General features: G+C 37.6%; 1 protein-coding gene and 1 non-coding gene across 5 annotated transcripts in view; both read left to right on the top strand.

Annotated features, from left to right (window-relative positions):
* PTPRK (protein tyrosine phosphatase receptor type K) overlaps nt 1–20,353 on the top strand; it is a 569,167-nt gene that overhangs the window by 248,040 nt on the left and 300,774 nt on the right. The window lies entirely within an intron of this gene.
* Nucleotides 3,018–3,240, top strand: LOC125103469 (small nucleolar RNA U3). The gene has a single exon (XR_007128447.1). It is a non-coding gene; the product is annotated as a small nucleolar RNA U3 (small nucleolar RNA).

Raw genomic sequence — 20,353 nt, 5'->3', positions numbered from 1 at the left:
AGAACCAGGGAGGACCATGTCTACAGTGGGGACACCTGGTCAGTCCCCTCTCTATCCCTGTCAAAGTTTAAAGCACTTAACTAGTAATCACTGCTTTGACTCTGGGGTAGTTGGGTTACCATGTTTCCTTTGCCTTTAACCTGGCAATAGCTGTGGCTTCTTCAGCACCTGGTCTTCTGCCAGCCATCTCCGTCCCTTGGATTAACTACAGAAGACTTTTAAATTTTTTTATTTTATTTTTTTAGAGTTTATGTTTCCTCTGCTATTATCGAGGCAAAGGGCAGCAGCTTCTATTCCTTCCTTCCATCCATAGACCACAGTGCTCAGGCAGCCTTTTGTCTGTCCCTTTTTATTCCTTCAAGGTTGCTCTTGATGCTCTTGGTGTTAAGGACCTGAATAAAGCATGTCTTACTTGCCAAAAGTTTAGAATTGAAGTTAGAATCATAGCTCTTTCAGATTTAAAAAAAAAAAAATGCCTTGGTCACTCAGTCCTGTCCTCTTTGTTTTATATAGCATAGATGCAAGAAGAAACAAAGCTTATATAAATGATTGCCAGCATCTGTCCTGTAGGTAGAAAGTGCTCAAATTGAATATGGTGGCATTGTCATTGGCTCTCTGAGAGTCAGTGCTAATTACTTATGGTCATTATATGTGACTTTGTAAAGTTGGGAGGTGAAGTGTCATAGAATATGTGTCTCTTTTCTTGTCTGAAAAAAATACAGTGTTTCAATTTAGAAATTTTCTGAGGTTTCTTCAGTACTGAAATTCTAGGAGATGACCTGGAACACAATTTTATTATTTGAAATGATTACATTTGTGTATGACTATAATTTGCATTATTCTTTTGTTTTAATAATACATGATTGACATCATCAAAATTTATTGATGTCAAAAAAAATCATCTCAGATTGTGTCATCCCTATGGGGAAGCATAATCCCCCTTACAGTTATGTCTATAAGATGTTTCCAGGAAACCATCTTGGCCCAGAAGTAAACACTGTCTGCTATGGGTTAAGGATAATCGACTAGCAAGTACAATCAGCAGAAGGGAAAGTTAATTTAATTGGTTTAAGGACTTTCTTGCAGCCACAGAGCATGCTAAATTGATTTTGCCTTATTACATACAAAAAGTGCAGCACATTCATTATACAGCTGGAGTTGTTTCTGGAGAATATTTTACCTTCTACATACTATCACCAATGATTTTAAGAAACTTAAAAACAACAATTTCAAATTTAACATCTGTCATTCTCCTTAGAGCTTCAGCAGGTAGTCAAAGGAATGCTGTAAATAAAGGAAGATTTTGCATGAGTAAAGTTGGCTATTTTATGTTTTCAGCTATCAGGAATTTAGACATGAATTGTTTATATTTACTCTTCATACTCCAACTGTATATCAGTTTCTATATTTCTATCGGTGATACATCGTTCTCCGAATCCCTCCGCCTGGAAACTTCATGGTTGGAACTGACTCAACTTTCATCACAGACCAAAACCTCTCCTCTCCTCCTTTTTCCATATCAAAGCCAGTTAATGAACTACATTGCCTTTGCCCTGTGGTTCATATATGGTAAAGTTTGCCATTCCCACCATTTACCTAGATTTCTCCGTGCCATTCTCTTGATAAACTGGCCTCCCTGCCATCGTTATTCAGAGTTTGGGTATCCTGCAAATACTGTGGGGAACCAAAATGGTTTCCCTGATTTTGAGGCCTCTAAACATACCCCTTTTTGCATCCGGGTGAGTTAAAATGTAACCTTCTTTTGAGCCTTTGCAGCTTCCCCTGACATTCAGTGTTTCCTTTGCATTTCAGCAGACTTAGGTAGCCGCATCAATCATAACCCATCTAATGTCATTTTTTTTTTAAAGATTTTATTTATTTGCCAGAGAGAGAGAGAGTACACACAAGCAGGCAGAGAGGCAGGCAGAGAGGCAGGCAGAGGCAGTGAGAGAAGCAGGCTCCCTGCAGAGCAAGGAGCCCGATGCGGGACTCGACCCCAGGACCCTGGGATCATGACCTGAGCGGAAGGCAGTCGCCCAACCAACTGAGCCACCCAGGCGTCCCTCTAATGTCGTTTTGTAACTACCCTCATTTTACCCGGTCTTTTCGACCGTCAGGCTTGTCCTTAATTTAGCTTTACAGCCTAATACCCTGATGCACTTGCTGACACATTATCGATAGATGCTTTTTGTTTGTTTGTTTAATTTTATTTATTTATTTGTCAGAGAGAGAGAGAACACAAGCAGAGAGGGGGAGCAGCAGGCAGAGGGAGAAGCAGGCTCCTCGCTGAGCAAGGAGCCCTATGTGGGGCTTGATCCAAGGACTCCAGGATCGTGACGTGAGCCAAAGGCGTACTGTTAACGAACTGAGCACCTAGGTGTCCCTGATGGATGCTATTTAAAATAAGTTTTCTGCTACTGAGGACAGGATCTCTGTGTTTTACCTTAACTCTCTCTCCATATTGGCTTTACAGGAATGGGCACAAATTAGGTGCTAAAATTAAGAATTGCCTCTTGAGTTCTTATCTCATTTTAAGTATTTACGCATTCTTGATGTATGCTATATAATGACGTTTGTTCCACACATATTTAGCTGTTCAGAACATTGTTAATTTTATTACTGGAAATATCACAGCATACTTTTTATACATATAATTGTGGAAATTTAGCTTTTCTTCATGTATTTTCATGACAGATTCATAGCATTTACTTTTAGTTAGTTGCAGGCTTACACCCAGGCAATTTAATTCTTACCCTAATGGAGAAATTAATAAATTTAATGAATGAGGCAGTTACATTTTTGCAGGATAATTTGATTCCAGTTTCCTTTTCTTATAAGACTGATAAACTGGAATTTTAGAGGATATTTCATTAATCTGTCTATTTTATGGTAGAAAATAAATCCCTGACCTCTGGAACTTTTCTTGAACTAATTAGCCCTTACTGTATGAGGTATGAGCCACTTATTACCACGTCGTTCTCCTGTCTGATTCTCACTGGACAAGAATATTACTGTTTAAGACTATACTTTCAGGGATCATTTCTATAGTTTCTTACTAGAGAAATTTCTCTGAATTTGTAGAGTACCCAAAACCACGAGGAGGAGACAGACGTAGTATTCTTTCCTGAGCGTGAAGCTGACTTTGGGCGTTGTGTTATACAACAGCCCTTGGTCATTCATTGATGATCGTTCTTCTTCTCTTTTGCAGAGGTTAGCTGGGGATAAAAATATATTATATGTTTATAAAAAAATTTTTAAAAAATTAAAAAAAAGAAAAAAAAGAATATTACTGTTTGATGTGATCTCTCTTGCTGTGTGTGACATCAGTGATAGCTTTCTGCTTATGATTTTACCTGGGCTGTTTCTTTTGATGAGGGTTCTAGCACAGGAAATGACTGAAGAAGATCCCACGATGGAGGAACAGTCACAGTCATCTTCATTAAGAGTTTGTATTTAGGGGCGCCTGGGTGGCTCAGTGGGTTAAGCCGCTGCCTTCGGCTCAGGTCGTGGTCTCAGGGTCCTGGGATCGAGCCCCGCATCGGGCTCTCTGCTCAGCAGGGAGCCTGCTTCCTCCTCTCTCTCTGCCTGCCTCTCTGACTGCTTGTGATCTCTCTCTGTCAAATAAATAAATAAATAAAATCTTAAAAAAAAAAAAAGAGTTTGTATTTACCTTTTATCAGCAGGAAGCAAATGATAAGACTTATAATTATCCCCTTCAGGAGTGTTAAAAATATAGTTCTCTCTTGCCTACCAAGATAAGGAAAGAAACTTGAAAAGTCTCTCTCAAGGCAATATGTTAAATCTTTGCTTTTGTTAATAGACTCGTCACTGAACACTTTAATTATCTAGTTTTGTCTTAAGAGAATATGTAGCCAGCAAAGAATAAAATAGTCAGGGTGCGTTCAATATATTGAAAATATGTTCCTTTAGATGACATTTGTATCACAAGACTTAGTACGATGGATAAAATACTGATTTAAAATTAAATGATTGGGTTATTGTACAGTAATTTAACTAGAGCCATTGTGTTTTAGAGATTGTAAAACAAATGAAATGTTAAAAATAATTTTACTGTTCACTGAGGCACAGTGATTATTGCAGAATAATGATTTTCTGTTGGTAATGCGGTCAGCAAATGTAAGTAGACCTCTTTCCTTTTTTGATTACCATTGATGGCTTTGTCTTTCTGAATATGGACCCTGTTCCCCAAAAAAGGCTGAAATCATAGGTATTTGTAATGGTTCTCTGTCTTCTTTTACATAAACTTTAATTAATGGTTCTCTCACTTTCTTTGCATTTTATGTTTCCCCTCATGTAGAAAATATGTCTTTTTGTGCTCAATAATGGATGACCCTTGAAACTTAGTGACAAATGTAGGTTAATTTAAGTCATCATCATCAATTTAACAAGCACCTCTGGTAATACGTTTTTCACTTTTAAAAAATTGTATCATGAAGCAAAATGTGTTTCTCTGGGAAACAGCAATGATTATAAGATAATCACACACCTCTAGGGCATAAGCATGGGAAAGGTACAGGCAAATGTATCTATTCCTTTGACATAATGATTATTTCATAATAACCAAGTGCTTCCATTTCAGTCTTCTCTGCTAACACTATCTCATTTTTTCCCCTATTCTATTAGGCTGAAAGAGGAATAATAGAATTTTTCTCATGTGCTAAAATATGATGCTGGAAGTTTTGTGATGGTTCAGTATATATTTCAGCTGAACTGTACATTTCCTTATAATCAAAAGGAAATCAGAATGGTCCTTTAGCCCAAGTAGTTGATATAATAGAGAAAATAGATGTTCCTTAAACTACTTTGTTCATAACTTTCCCAATACTACTCCCAGATCTTTTTTCAGAAATCTCCAATTTCAACTTATATTTTATTGCTAATGACAGTTTTGAAATATATTCTTGTTTTGTGGATTCATACTATTTGGAATATTTAAACTAGAAATGAATATTTTACTCAGTGTTTCAAGGATTGTGCATAGCCAGAGTCCCGAGGTCACAGACAAGGGAATTGTATATGTTGTCGTTAAGTGTGGAGTTTTGTGTGCTGTTTGGTTTAATTACTTAGTATAAACTTTTCTGGGAAGCTGTTTTGTGCATTATTGGTAATAGTTAAATGTGGGAGAAAGATTTGCACAATTTTAGGGACGATGGGCTTTAGTATCAAATCTAGTTATGATAAAATCCCAGCTGAATCCCTTGCTATCTCTTTCTCTGTACAACTTATTTATTGTGTCTAGGCTGCAAATTTGTTCAGAATTGCCTACGGCACTGTCTGGCAGATAAGTGTTCAGTGAATAGCAGTTGTTTGTTTTTTCTCTCCGAAGTTTGCCTTCCTGTCCATAAGTTTGGTTGGAGTATGTATGTTGGATGGGCGGGTAGGTGTGTTTGAGGAGGTGGTTAATAGTTTTGTATAACCAACAGGAATCAGGATATCCAGTTATTTTTGTATTCCTGAGGATAGCATGAGTAACTCAAGAGATTCCTGAACTTGGTCAGTATGACTCCTTTTGTCAACAGACTAAAGGCCTTTGCTGAGAGCTGCAGTGTGTAGGAAGCTAGGATCTTTCTTAGCTGGGCTTTGATAGGAGATGAATGTACTGAGTGCCAATCCTATGTTAGAACAGTTCATGTATTATCACATGACCCCCTTTGAATCAACCCTGTGTTTCACAGAATGAACGGGGGGTGTGGGATGCATATGTGATACTTATAGAATCACACAGTAAGTGATGACCTGGGATCACAGCCCAGGAGGGTCAAGGCTGTACTGTAAACTTAGTAGAAAAGCTGGGCTCCATTTTCAAGGTCAATTTGAAAGATTCCTCTTTTGGTTAGAACATTTTCATCACTTTAGACGATAATATCTCATGTTTACTGAATTAGCTAACTGTGGCTATTTTTTTATTTATATGTTACATATGTATGTACCCACGTTTTTATTCTGATTTTATTACGGATATGAACAAATATAAATAAGAAAGAGATTCTTCCCTTCCACCTCACCCATAGAACACTTGAGTTTTAAATAATAGAGCAGTTAATAGGTTTTGGTGAAATAATAAATGAGAGAGAAATATAGGAGAGAACATAAAATAATTCATATTTTATTGATTCACCTAGCAATTTCTATTCTTGGTAAATTGGTTGAAGAAATGCATTACATTTTGCCTGTTCAAAGATGCATTTATGGCATGCAGATAAATTGGAGACTTTCTTTCTTTTTTCTGTTTAGTCTGTACTGACTCATCACTGATACTGATTTGTTATTTTCTGGATGTGCATTAATATGTGGATATTTTGTTTCTGCTTGTTCCTGAAAGCCTACATATCAAAATGAATATTTAATTAGCTAGACTTTTGTAAAATTACTAGTGAATATCGTAATAAATAATAAAATATTTCATTATAATACTTACTGGCAATTTCTAGAACAGAGTGAGATAATTTTTACATGAATTGCTTAGCAGTTTTTTTCTTTCAGAAATTCCTCTTGTCTGTATTCCTTCCTGTGCTACTTCAATTTTGGGTTTTCACTTTCTTCCACATGGAAGCCCGGTTGGTTTGGCAAACTTGGAAATGCTTGGAAGCATTGTTTTCAGGAAGCACATCAAAGCTTGACTTGAGAGCTGGTGTAGCACAAGTTTGTTTTATTTCTGGCACCCCATAAGCCTTGCCTGAATTCTTCCCTTTGGCATTGTTGTGTGCTTAGTTCTGTAATCTATCCTGGCCTTCCGGACATTTTGCCTTTCCTGTTGATGAAATAATATCATGATCCTAGAAGAGACCTACAGACATTGTGGTCCGGTGATTTAATTTCATAGAAAGAACCATGGCCTGGAGAGAATATTTGACCCAGTATCCCATAACTATTAACTGGCATAACCAGGATTAGAACCTGGACCTGACTTCTAAAGCCACTGCTCCTTAGCTAATAGTGAAGTGTAGTAAAGTTCTGGCTTCTAAGGGAGCATATCATTTAATTTCTCTCAGCTTCATTTTTAATACCTATAAGACATGAGTGACTATTAATAACGGTCCTGTCTACCTTGCAGCTCTTCTGTGAAAATCAAATAAAATAATGTACATTAAGATACACTGTTGCCACTATTCCTGATAAGGATGCCTTGCATTTTTGAGTACCCACACCTCTTTGTATTTGGTGTCAGTGTGTAATGGAGAAATGATGCCCACATAGAAATAGCAGGATTGGGGGCGCCTGGGTGTCTCAGTGGGTTAAAGCCTCTGCCTTCGGCTCAGGTCATGATCCCAGAGTCCTGGAATTGAGCCCCACATCAGGCTCTCTGCTCTGCGGGGAGCCTGCTTCCTCCTCTCTCTCTCTGCCTGCCTCTCTGCCTAGTTGTGATCTCTGTCTGTCAAATAAATAAATAAAATCTTTTAAAAAAAATTAGCAGGATTGAATATATCATCATTTGCATGACATCAGTATTTGAAATAGCAGGCTGTTTTTCTTTAAAGGAAAAGTTGCTTACTTTAGTTGTCTCGTTAGCAGTGGATACCTAGCACAATATTCTAAGTAGTGATTCCTTAAGCATATATGCAACCAGTTTGTTGAGAGGTTTCGACTCAGGGAAGACTTAACCTATTTTCCTACCACTGGCCATTTTTTTTCAGTTATACCTAATCAATTCTCTTTGACCTGGTTCTTAATGACACATTAGACAAATTTCTTAGCTTTTGTTCATTTTCAGTTATTAAAATCCACTTCGTTTCAGTTTAAGTGTACATGCTCTTACTTTGTCTTTCATCCTCCCATTGTCACCTACACCTGCAGCTTGTCTTTTGAAGGCAAGGAGTCAGTAGGTAGTTAGTAGTTTCTTCTATCTTCCCCTTGCAAGGACTAGGTTTAGAAGCAGACATAAAGGAGGTAGAGGTCTTCTTTCTTAACTGGACCTGTGTCAGATAGCTTTTTAGCCTTGATGATGGGTGTGGTCTTTCCTCCTAGCTGCTGTGGGGATGGTTGGCTTGGTGTGGTGTTCTGCTTCACACCAGCCCCCTCTAATCTTAGAGTACTCCTTAGAAAGAGGCTGTTATGTCCCTGCTGAACTTCTGGTAGGTGGCCCACTACTTCAACCTTTCCAGCAGGGGTGATTCCCCTCACTTAGCTGTTGTCTGGAAAGAACTTAGAGCCCTGGCACGATGTCTACAAGGTACTTCTCCATATAGAGAAAGGCGAACTTCCATTCACCTTCTAGGCACACTAGCGGTGTGCAGTAGCTGGCTTATACTGGCTTATAAGAACGAATTGTTAAATTTTCAGGGATTTTGTGATCTTGCTGTTAAACATGGGCTCTACTAATTACATCATGGAAGTGAATAATCAGATGGGTTATATTAAAAACAAAGTAATAAATACTCAAAACTTAATACTCCCTGTTTTATTTTATTTAATCATCTGTGCTCTTGATGTTGTTTGTGTCTGTTGTCTTTTTATGGTAGAAATATTGCACAGGGGTGCCTGGGTGACTCAGTGGGTTGGGGCCTCTGCCTTCGGCTCAGGTCATGGTCCCGAGGTCCTGGGATCGAGCCCCACATCGGGCTCTCTGCTCAGCAGGGAGCCTGCTTCCTCCTCTCTCTCTCTGTTTGCCTCTCTGCCTACTTGTGATCTCTGTCTGTCAAATAAATAAATAAACAAAATCTTAAAAAAAAAAAAAAAAGAAAAGAAATACCGCACAAGAACCTGCTCCTGCCCATCTATTCATTGTGCATTCGGTAGCTTCGCATTGGTAACTTGAAATTGGCCATGGGGAGAGGATTTCTGTCCCTGAAATCAACAAGGGCCACCAACCAGGACCTGTCATCTCCCAGTCACTTGCTGAGTACTTACCAGCAGACCACTGAGCTCATATTTTATCCCTTCTGGTCCTACTGCTATAGGCCATCCCATGTCTCTGCATTAACAGTCACAACAATGAGAAAGAAATGGCAGGGATTTTTGCCAGATTTCCGCAAGGACTCCCTCATGAAGGATTTGTCTAGGAGCCATTTGCCAGCCTCCCTTTCTCACAGGTACTTCCAATCTTGGTGAGTGATTCTTTTAGAACCTTCTTCTTTTTGGCCCCGGGAAGATTCCCGTGGGGTTCCCTGCTTCCCTCTCTCCCAGAGGTAGGGATGCCCATGACTGTCAATAGTGCACTTCTCTCCCTTGTCCCCAACATTCTGCTCTGATCATTTGGGTGTGGGAGGTGGTGGAGTGTAGTAGGACCAGGTCTGCCACTGGTCAGAAAACACTGAAGGAAGATTGTTTCCAGGTATTCATGAATTCTCTAGAGTGTGAAGTATTTAGAACATTTTTTTGCCCATTTTTGCCACATTTTGGACTGCAGCTGCAAATTCTTAGGGAGAAAAAAGAGTACCTGTTAACCTTGTATTATAAAAGAGACAAAAGGAGCCATAATATTATATATTTTTTAGTTATTTCACAAAATAGACTTTTCATGTCAGTGTTTCATACTGACATGTAAATTAATTAACGTAGAATGTAAGGCTGTGGTCTTAAGTGGATTTTCCAAAAGCAGCTAAGAGTTTAGATGAGTATGGGTGAAATATCAGTCTCCCTTCTCCTTCTTTGCCCTGTACCCTTCCATAGTCCTGTGATTGGGGACAGTTTAGGGTTTATCTTTTATAAAGATAACCTAAGTATATAAACATTAATTTATTTCCCTGGGGAAGTTAGTATTCTCTTTGCATGCAGAGAATTTAACATTCAAAAGAATTAAAAGGAATTCATTCCTGCAGTTTAAAAAAAAAAGGGTGAATATTTAGGTTTTTAAGCTACTGATATTGATCAGTATTGACATTTTAATTTAAAAATAAGATTTCTTTTAAGGCTTGATTGATTTATTTGTCAGAGAGAGAGAGAGAGAATACAAGCAGAGGGAGGGAGAAGCAGGCTCCTTGAGGCTCCTTGCTTAGCAAGGAGCCTGATGGGAGACGAGATCTCAGGATCCTGGGATCATGACCTGATCCAAAGGCAGACACTTAACTGACTGTGCCACACAGGCAACCGTAAAACTAAGATTCTTAATCTGACTCTCTCTTTTTTTTTTAAAAGATTTTATTTATTTATTTGACAGGCAGAGATCACAAGTAGGCAGAGAGGCAGGCAGAGAGAGAGAGAGAGAGAGGTGGAAGCAGACTGAGCAGAGAGCCCGATGCGGGGCTCGATCCCAGGATCCCGGGACCATGACCCGAGCCGAAGGCAGAGGCTTTAACCCACTGAGCCACCCAGGCGCCCCTTAATCTGACTCTCTTAAGATAAAAATCTCCAGTCAACAAAGTATCATTTGTAATATGTTTTCACTGTGTGAACTTATTTGGTTTTAATAATTTAATCTGGAGTTTGTCTCACATTGTTTGAATCTAGTGAAAAAATATGTTGGAAATGAGATAAAATCAGTGTATCAACAATTTTGTATTGTAGTATGTAGTATAACTTTCTGCTTAGTTTGTCATTCATCCATATAGTTGGGATGAAATTCAAACTTGTAAAGTAATATTTGACTATAATAGCGAACTGCCCAGCCTTGCACTATCCAAATAAAGTGCCCTTGATCGGTTGTCATTTGCACACCTGGAAAGACTTTTCTCAGGCTGAGTAGCTACTGGCATTGGTTTCTAGATGTAGACCTCACACTCTTGCTTGTTGGGGCCATTCAGTAATTAGTGCACCATATAAGGGCCCAACTCAAAGCTTTCCTTAAGGGTAGAACCCACTTTCATGATTCCTAGAGAATTCATATTACTCTTACATGGAAATTTACAATGACACTCAAATTGTTTCTTTTCTCTTTTTTTCTTCTCTTTCGTTTTTTTTTTTTTTTTTTTTTTTTGTTTTTTTTTTTTTGTTTTTTTTTTTTTTTTGGGAGAGGGGAGAGGGCAGAGGGAGAGGGAGAGAGAGAAAGAGAATCTTAAGTATGTACCATGTTGATTGCAGAGCCGGAGGTGGGGTTCCATCTCACAACCCTGAGATCATGACCTGAGCCAAACTCAAGACTGACTGAGCCACCCAGTGCCCCTTCAGTTGCTTCTTTTTACTTTTGGTTTCACTATCATTAATAGACCTCGTAAGTGCTTTTATCCGTATTTCAGACCTTCACTGTCCAGTTGAGGTAGCCTCTATTGAGATGTGATCATCTAAATTTAATTAAAATTAAATAAAATTAGAAATTTGTTTCCTCAGTCACACTGGCCACATGTCAAGTACTCGGAGCCCACATGCCACTGAGTCACCATATAGGACGGATAGAGAAAACTTGCATTGTGGCACACAGTTCTGTTGAACAGTTTTGACCTACACTCTGAAGCACCCCATATAGTACCCCCCCTTCAATAACTGTAGACATGTGGCTAGATTGTAAGTATTTTGCTAATTCAAGTACTAGTGTTTCAGCTATATTATGGACTAAAACATCTTAAGGGCTATCTTAGAAAATTAACTGTCATTTGTTATTTGTAACATTTTTTTTCTCTCTAGAAAATTTCAAATCCATATAACTTATATTCAGAAATCCATATGGATATTGATGTCTGCTGCTACATCTTTAATCATATGATCCAAAGAAATCAAAGAATGAATCATCTAATGTGTTAAAACAAAACTTGAAGGGTTTTTTTTTTGAGATTTTTAATTTAAGCATTAGCTTTGATATATGGAAAAAGTAATGACAAGATGGGATTTATATTTATGTAGGTAAAATAGAAAATGAAATTCAGAGCCGGATAGAGTGACAGAGCAAGTGATATAAAATAGAAATTACGGCCAACTAGGCTCAGATTAAAAAACTGATGAGAGATCTCAGCCTATAATTTACAAAGAGAGAGAGAGAAGCTAAGACAATGTCAGTCAGCTTTGTAATTTAGGTTAATTTTGTTTCAGATTTTAGAGAGAAATTGTACCATTAAATGTTAAAGTTTTAAAGCACTATTTCTTAGGTGCCTTCAGAGTAACTCATTATGACCTCATAGTTTTGTAATATCTTCCAACATATTTGAAACTTCAGTGACAGCATATTTTAATAATGGAATTAAAATGAGAAAGAAGTTTGTTTCAAAATAATTTTTACTTTACTTGCTTCCAACATTAATTTGTTATAATAATAGTTATAGAAATCTGTACCCAGGGGATTAATGAACTGCTCTCCGAAATGGACATTATACAAGTATCTCCAAGAAAAAGTTTTTACCTCTCTACTTCAAAATAGAAAAGCAGTATGCTACAACTTCTTCCTTCTTTTTTTACCTGAAGACCTGTGTACGGAAAGCATACTGCATGCCATTTGCTATGCTGGATATTAGATAAGGAAGGATATGATCATTTTCTCCATTTCCTAGGTCATCCCCATAGTGCATACCATCATCTTTTCCTTGAACACCCACCATGGTGTCCTTAATTATTGTCTTTGCTTCTGCTTTTGCTGTCCCACACTCCTCTTTTCTCCATAGTCATCACAATAAGCTGCTTTAGATCATAATTCAGATTATGTCACTCCTCTGCTGTAGGCCTGTCCCATTACACTTAGGATAAAATGCAAATTTTTTTTTTTTTAAGATTTTATTTATTTATTTGGCACAGAGAGAAAGATCACAAGTAGGCAGAGGGAGAGAGAGAGAGGAAGGGAAGCAGGCTCTCTGCTCAGTAGAGAGCCCGATGCGGGGCTCAATCCCAGGACCCTGGGATCATGACCTGAGCCGAAGGCAGAGGCTTTATCCCACTGAGCCACCCAGGCGCCCCTGCAATTTTTTTAAAATGAAATTTCAAATATACTTTAGAAAAAGCCATGTCATCAAAGTATAGTTCAGAGAAAAGTAATATGGCTAAAAAAGATTTTCTTCATTACACAACGAATACATTGATAAATACTTGCAAAAATTAAAATATTCTAAGTTAATAGAACAAAAATGTGAAATTCCTCCTTCGTATTATTCCACTCCCTTCTATCCAATACTTCCCTTAAGGTAGCTATCTTAAGTTGGGTCTATATTGTGTAAGACCTTTTTCTATGAAATTACATTCATATTGTATGTTTGCTATATGATATATGTTATGTATGTGTGTTTTATATATACATATATATTTATATGTAATATACACATCTGTTTTTTTTATCTATCTAGTGCATTACTGGTACAAATTAGCCTATCTGGAGACTCCAGCTATGAACAGCCTTGTCCATTTATTCTAAGATATTTTACAGATAATTATCTTTTTCCCCCCATAATTTGAAAATGTTAGAGAAGCACTACTTAAGTCCAGGCTTCGCACCTCTCTCACCTCAAACATCTCCTCCCAGCAGTTCTCCCAGCTTACCTTTTTTGTCCCTGGTTGGCTGGTGTCCTCACAGCAGACTGATCTTTTGAAACACATGTCAGATATTAAGGATTCTACCCAAACTTCTCCCATGGCTTCTCAACACATTTAGAATAAAATCCATATCTCTAATGTGAATTTAACTCCTGGCTAACTCCAAATTAATTTGGCCACTGCTGTATGCCTCCTTCACTTTGCCCTGTGCTTCTGGAATGTTCCAAGTTTGTTTTGTCTCAAAGCCTTTGTGGTTGTTATTCCCTCTGCTTGGAATGGTATTCCTTTCTTCACATTCAGGTCTCTGCTCATATTTTACCTTCTGAGAGATTTCCCTGATCACTGGGTTCCTACTGTTTTGTTCTATAGCTCCCTGCCTCGATAAAACTTTGTTACCGTACTGTATTTACTTATTGTCTTTCTTCCCTATTAGAATGCTATTTATCTTTTATACATGTTAGGTAGTCAATAAATAGTTATATAATAAACAAATACATATGTTACGCTAAAAAGGTTAGTAGACAATGCAACTGATCTTTTCATTCCATATTTGTTTCATTTACTTCCTTTTTCCAGTAGTCTTGGATTTCTCTTGTATTAGCATGGGTACTTTGGGGACAGGTAAAAGAAAATATAACTCAAGACTTAGTTAATCTATTAGCCAAGTAAGCCATGCATGATTAACTCTTGGTATCACTGAGTGTATAAAATATTTTGATCTTTTTAACATAATCAAATGGAAGTTTTAATTATTACCTTGCTTGATTTAACAATATGTAGTGATCCTATTCTAGAAATTTTAAGGGATTTCTCATGGCCTACTTTTTTTTTGTTTTTTTGTTTTTTTGTTTTTGTTTTTTAAACAGAAGAAAATGTCCATAGATCTTTTCTTTCCTAGCAGTTGTGGCTCTGTCTTGTTTTAGTCTTCATATCCCTAGGGGCTAGGGTATTTAGTGTGTGTTTACCAAATGCTTGGGGAATGAGGATGAATAAAGAGTATAAAGAGTATAGACATAACTAAAGTAGCTAAACTAGTATTATTTTAAAAATAACTAAAACTGTAGTTTGAGTAAAAAGGAAATGATTTTATTTCCTCTAACATTCCTCCCTTCGTCTCTCCTCAAAATCGTATTTAAATAATTTTCAGTGGTTCTAATTGATTTCTGAACAAACTGTATTCTGGCTTATATTCTTTCTTTCTGCCAAGATTTGTTCATTATGAGCTTATCAACAGTAAAGTTTAGGTCTATTTACATATCAGAGGCTTCTCTGATTTTTGAGAGTTGGAACTTTGAATTAGATTAGCTCAGTGAATCGTTGTTGGTTTTGGTGACATGTTGTATAGACAAACTGAAAGATAAATTTTGACCACTCTCCTGTGAAAACAGGATTTAACATAGGGTGAAAGGAATGCAATGTTTTATTTTATAACACCAACTTCACTTATAATTATATAAATCTTTTTTTTTTTTTAAAGATTTTATTTATTTATTTGACAGAGAGATCACAAGCAGGCAGAGAGGCAGGCAGAAAGAGGAGGAAGCAGGCTCCCTGCTGAGCAGAGAGCCTGATGCGGGGCTCGATCCCAGGACTCTGAGATCATGACCTGAGCTGAAGGCAGCGGCTTAACCCACTGAGCCACCCAGGCGCCCCTAATTATATAAATCTTAACAGTGTTTATGACATTTATTACAATATTATATTGAAGTAATACTACGTGTTAGATATTACATATGGTATTTATTACATTGAAGTAAAGTCTTTAACACTTGGTGTTACTGTAAGTAATGAATCACTAAATCCTACTCCTGGAACTAATATGATAGTATATGTTAACTAACTCAAATTTAAATGGAAACTTGAAAAAAAAGTGAAGTCTCTAAGATTATTTGCATTGAGCACTGTTCCTTTGTTAGTGCAATTTTAGATTTAAGAATGAACTATATGCATACATGCACACACATGTTTTCCTGGCAATATAATAACACATATTTGTTTACTCCATAAATATATACATGAGTGTAGGAATAAAATCTTGTATCATTGTACATAAGCAGTGTGCAATAAATATTTCTTGACTGGCTGGTTAGGTCCTTTTATGAGATTCCAGTCCCTCAGTCTACTTGTTGCTCCCACAGTGTCCTTTATTTGGGTACCTGTCACATCTTCTCATTTAGAAAACCCTTCAAAAGCATGCTAGTACCTTCAGGATCAAGGACAGACTACTGCTTCCAGCATAAAGGTCTCCACAGGATAAGCTCTCAGCCTCCTACTTTGTAGGCCTTATCTCCACTGTTCTAACTAACCCTAAAAGTTCTATAAATTGCTGTGCCTGTAGGTCAAGCAGTTTCCTACTGCCTACTTTTTGCAAATGCATCTCATTTGCTCTGTGATACACTTTTTTTCCTTTTTTTCTTTTTCCTGTTAGCCCTATGTTTGCAAACTGCTCTGGAATCATTTCCTTTTTGAATCACTGTTTGCTTTCCCAGATAGAAAATGATTCCTAGCCCCTGTCCCTTGTATGCTAGTGCTCTGTGTACATTATAGATCTTCCCTCATAGCTGCTGTGGCTCTGTCTTGTTGCAGTCTTCATATCCCTAGTGGCTGGGGTATTTAGTGTGTGCTCACTAAGTGCTTGGGGAATGACGATGAATCCTTTGACCACACCATCACCCAGAGGTTACTTTCTCTGAAGTCTTTGGCTCTTCCCCCCCCACCCGAGGAAGAGCAAGTCTCCCTCCTCTGAACCCTCTCCTATCTCTCTAACTCTGTTTTATCACCTAGAGCTGTACTATACTTATTCTCTAACACACTCATCTCTTCTACCACACTGTGACTTTGTTCAGGACAGGGATTAAAAAAAAATTAGGTATTTCTCTCCTTTTATCATCTATCAGATATTGGGCACTGCATATATTTTTTGATGAATAAGTGAGTGGCCAATTGTTTAAACTTTTTAAAAAAATTATTATTTTATACAGCCTTAGGGGTTTTATTTGTTGTTTGTTTGTTTAATTTTAACTGGCATCTGAAAAAGAAAACCCATGAATCCCACTGTGAAGTGCTTTTCCATGCAAATGAAAAGATACCAAAACAAGACTGTTCCTAGAACCAGCTCTTCCATTAAGAACTGTAGGAGTAGGACAAAGATTTCCAGCCCATTTTCTTTATCTTGAAACTAAGGTAAATCAACTTAAATGAGTGTTTCTCAGACAGTGGGCTGCATCAGAATCACCTAGAGGGGCTGTGGATCCCTGGCCCCCACCCATGGAAACTCTGTGGGTGGGGCTCAGGTATATATACATTCCTCCAAGTACCTTGATGTTGCTGATGCTACTGTTGACAGATCCCACGTTGAGAATCCTGGGTTGGTCTCTCTAATTTGTTGATACTTTAATGACAATATGTAGAGGCAAGCCAAAGTTTAACTAGGTTAAATACCTCCTGAAGTATCTAAGAGGTCTTTGGTTTCCATAAGTTACTTCTAGATTTGTCTGAGTGACTCTTCCAGGTCACCTAAGTCACTGGAAGTTGGTTTCTATTCTTTAGGGTCTTTATTAAAAGGAGGCATTTATGGGGCGCCTGGGTGGCTCAGTGGGTTAAGCCGCTGCCTTCGGCTCAGGTCATGATCCCAGGTCCTGGGTTCGAGCCCCACATCGGGCTTACTGCTCAGCAGGGAGCCTGCTTCCTCCTCTCTCTCTGCCTGCCTCTCTGCTTACTTGTGATTTCTGTCAAATAAATAAATAAATAAATAAATAAATAAATATTTAAATATTTATGTCAAATAAATAAATAAAATCTTTAAAAAAAAAAAAGGAGGCATTTGGTCATGTGGCTTCTATCACTTTCCCTCACCTGTAACTTAATCCTGCCAATGGAATTAGGCTTTCCCTCCTTTTCCATCTCCTGTACTCAGGGATGATAGAGTTCATTTCTCTCCATCTATTTTTAAAGTCCATTTTTATTCTATTCCTTTTGTCTTGTATGGATAATAAAAGTCATTTGTGAATCACTTTGTGTGTGTGTGTGTGTGTGTGTGTGTGTGTGTGTGTGTGTATAGAGTTTCAGGCTTTTTTTTTTTTTTTTAAAGATTTTATTTATTTATTTGACAGAGAGAAATCACAAGTAAGCAGAGAGGCAGGCAGAGAGAGAGGAGGAAGCAGGCTCCCTGCTGAGCAGAGAGCCCGATGCGGGGCTCGAACCCAGGACCTGGGATCATAACCTGAGCCGAAGGCAGCGGCTTAACCCACTGAGCCACCCAGGCGCCCCTAGAGTTTCAGGCTTTTGTAATTGTATAAAGAGTTCCCAGGGTTTCTTTTCATCAGTATTGTAATTTCTAAAATTCTCTGCCTCTGATAAACCATTTTTATTAATTGTCAGACACCCAGACGAGTTATATGTATTCTTCAGAAATGATGTTGACTTTATGATATGGGTCATTTTCCTTCTCTTTTTGACTGAAATTTGAGGCTTCAATACTAGGTAACTTCAATTTCTGAATATCCTACACAACAATTTTTTGTGTTAAAGATTTTAGGAAGAAATTAAAGGAAGACCATTTCCTTTGCTGATTTATAAACTTATGATTGTTTTGTTAATTGATATTCTGCAAAGAATTAAATGAAATGTACACTTTTAGTTAATTATCTCAAATAAGATTTCTTTTTAAAATTGAAGTAAATATGTGAGTTCATTTTTATGTGTATGTACTTTTCTTTCTTTCTTTCTTTCTTTAGCAATGCTAGGATGCCTGGCCCTATTATAGTGCTAGAATATCTTCTAAAATTCCATTGTTATCTTCTGTAGAAGCTGTCCGTGAATGTATTGTTCAGTACTCCCCCAGTAAATATTTCTGAGTGCTCACCAGGCTTTTTTACTAGCTAAAAGCACTATGTCTTAAATTATATACTAATAGCTAAGTTATATTTGCTATTTAGTGCTTATAGTCAAAGAGGTCACTGTACTTGCCCATTTACTTGTAAAATAAAATAGGAAAAAAATAAAAATAAATCATGGAGGTGTTTTTTTTTTTTTTTTAAATCCCTGAATTCAAGTAGGAGTACGCAGACTGATTACTCTAATTAACTTTGTATCATAATCTCTCCCCACCCTAACCCTAACCTATTTTTCCAGGAGGGAAAGTTTAGAGTACTTTTGAAATTATTTAGTTCTTAGACCCGTCTGATGAAAGCAAAGAGTTCTTTTTTTTTTCCATGTGGTCTTACCCAAACAATTACTTACTAAGATTTTTGCATTTGTGATGTGAGAATTCAAGTTTAGCCTCCAGTTGAACTTTGCTTTAAGGTAGACTGATCTGGTTATACTGTCAGTTGAGTGGCATTTAATCACCTGGTTCACTTAATGATTGCTTTTCTCTGTAACATAGTATGTCCTACCAACAGATTTCATATGTAATAGATAGTGTGACAGTATGTATAGGTTTCACCACTCATTTTAATTTTTTAAAAAATTGAGCTCTGCAATTATCAATTGAAGCTCTTGAGAGTCACAAGTTTGGCAAGGAACAGACTTACTGTTTAGTTGGGGAGCATTTTTTCAGATATAGCTGTGCAAGCAAAGTGATCTACTTCTGCTATGTGTAAGATTGGACTGTTGGTGCTAAAATTTAAAAGGTTCTGCCTGTGGATTGTAGGAAGACAAATGGCACATCTCTAGAAGTGAGGAAAAATAGTACTGTAATTCAGTATCATGTTGATAGAAATAGCAACCTTAACCAGTCATCTTTTATTTTTGGCTCAGACAACTAACTATAAAATATAACCCAGATGGTGGAGCTATGATAGTAAAGATACAGAAATGACATTTTGCTGATGAATTTTCTGCAACCCTTTGCTTCTCTACTTTCAATCTTATACCAAATCTTTATGGTGTAAGTTGCTTGCTTATGTATCTAAGGACAAACCCACAAGATGAAAAATGTGTTTTATAGCATTTTTAGATCTTGGATTATTTTACTTAACTTTTGTTCATTTCCCTCTTCTAATTGCCTTTTTGATTTTCTCTCTTTTGCTAAACTTATCCTGTAACATAAATTAGGTTGTGCCATGAACAGTGGGCCCTGTTTCAATTTATTTTTGAACACATTACAAGCATTCAAAATATAGTACTGGGCTCTGTCTGCCTGTCTGCCTCGGAATTGGGGATGCCTCTGGAGAGAGCAGGGGAAGTGGGCTCTGTAGTCTGTAGTCTCAGCCTTCTTACCACACTGGTCCTTGAACTAAATGAAGGAGGAGTCCTCTAGGGTGGGTTAATGAGATGGGTGTAGGGTTGTTCACAGTGTTTTGTGGTAGAGATTAGGAAGGTAGCATGTGTGCTGAGTTTGTTGCATTACCAAAGAGCTAAGAGGTACTTCTCATGGTCTCTAGCATCAGTGCCATGTGGGACTGCGCTCTTGCCTCTTTATTTCTCCCTGGCTGGGGTGCTATGCCATTACCTATGATAGTCAGTCCCTGGAGAAGAAAAGGGAGGAAAGGGTTAACGTTAATGGAGATCTTCTCAATGGCCCCATGAGATCCTCACAGGGATTTGAGTTGAGGCCTATAACCTCAACACAGAATTGAGGCTCTGCCTGACGTTGGTGTGTCCTTGTCCGTGTATGGACATCTCCATTATGGTAAAGGACATGTACATCTCCAGAAAGCTGCATGTACCTCTTCCCCCCAAAGATATCTTAATGAAATAGAAAACATGCAGAGAGCATGTTTTTGTGCAGAGAAAAAAAAAAAACCCTCTTGTTTTTATATTGTGATTATTATTTATTTTGGGTACAAGTTTTTAGTTTGCTTTGAGAGATGAAATGTTTGTCTGGGTCTCTCTTAGCCACATTATGGAGTCATGTGTTTTGTTGTTGTTGTTTTTAAATATTTTTATTTATTTATTTGACAGAGTGAGAGATCACAAGTAGGCAGAGAGGCAGACAGAGAGAGAGAGAGGGGAAGCAGGCTCCCTGCTGAGCAGAGAGCCCTATGTGGGGCTCGATCCCAGGACC

The sequence above is a fragment of the Lutra lutra genome, chromosome 6, assembly GCF_902655055.1.
Source record: "Lutra lutra chromosome 6, mLutLut1.2, whole genome shotgun sequence".
Taxonomy (NCBI): domain Eukaryota; kingdom Metazoa; phylum Chordata; class Mammalia; order Carnivora; family Mustelidae; genus Lutra; species Lutra lutra.
Note: the sequence above shows the minus strand (reverse complement) of the source record. Positions and strands in the feature narration are given on the sequence as shown.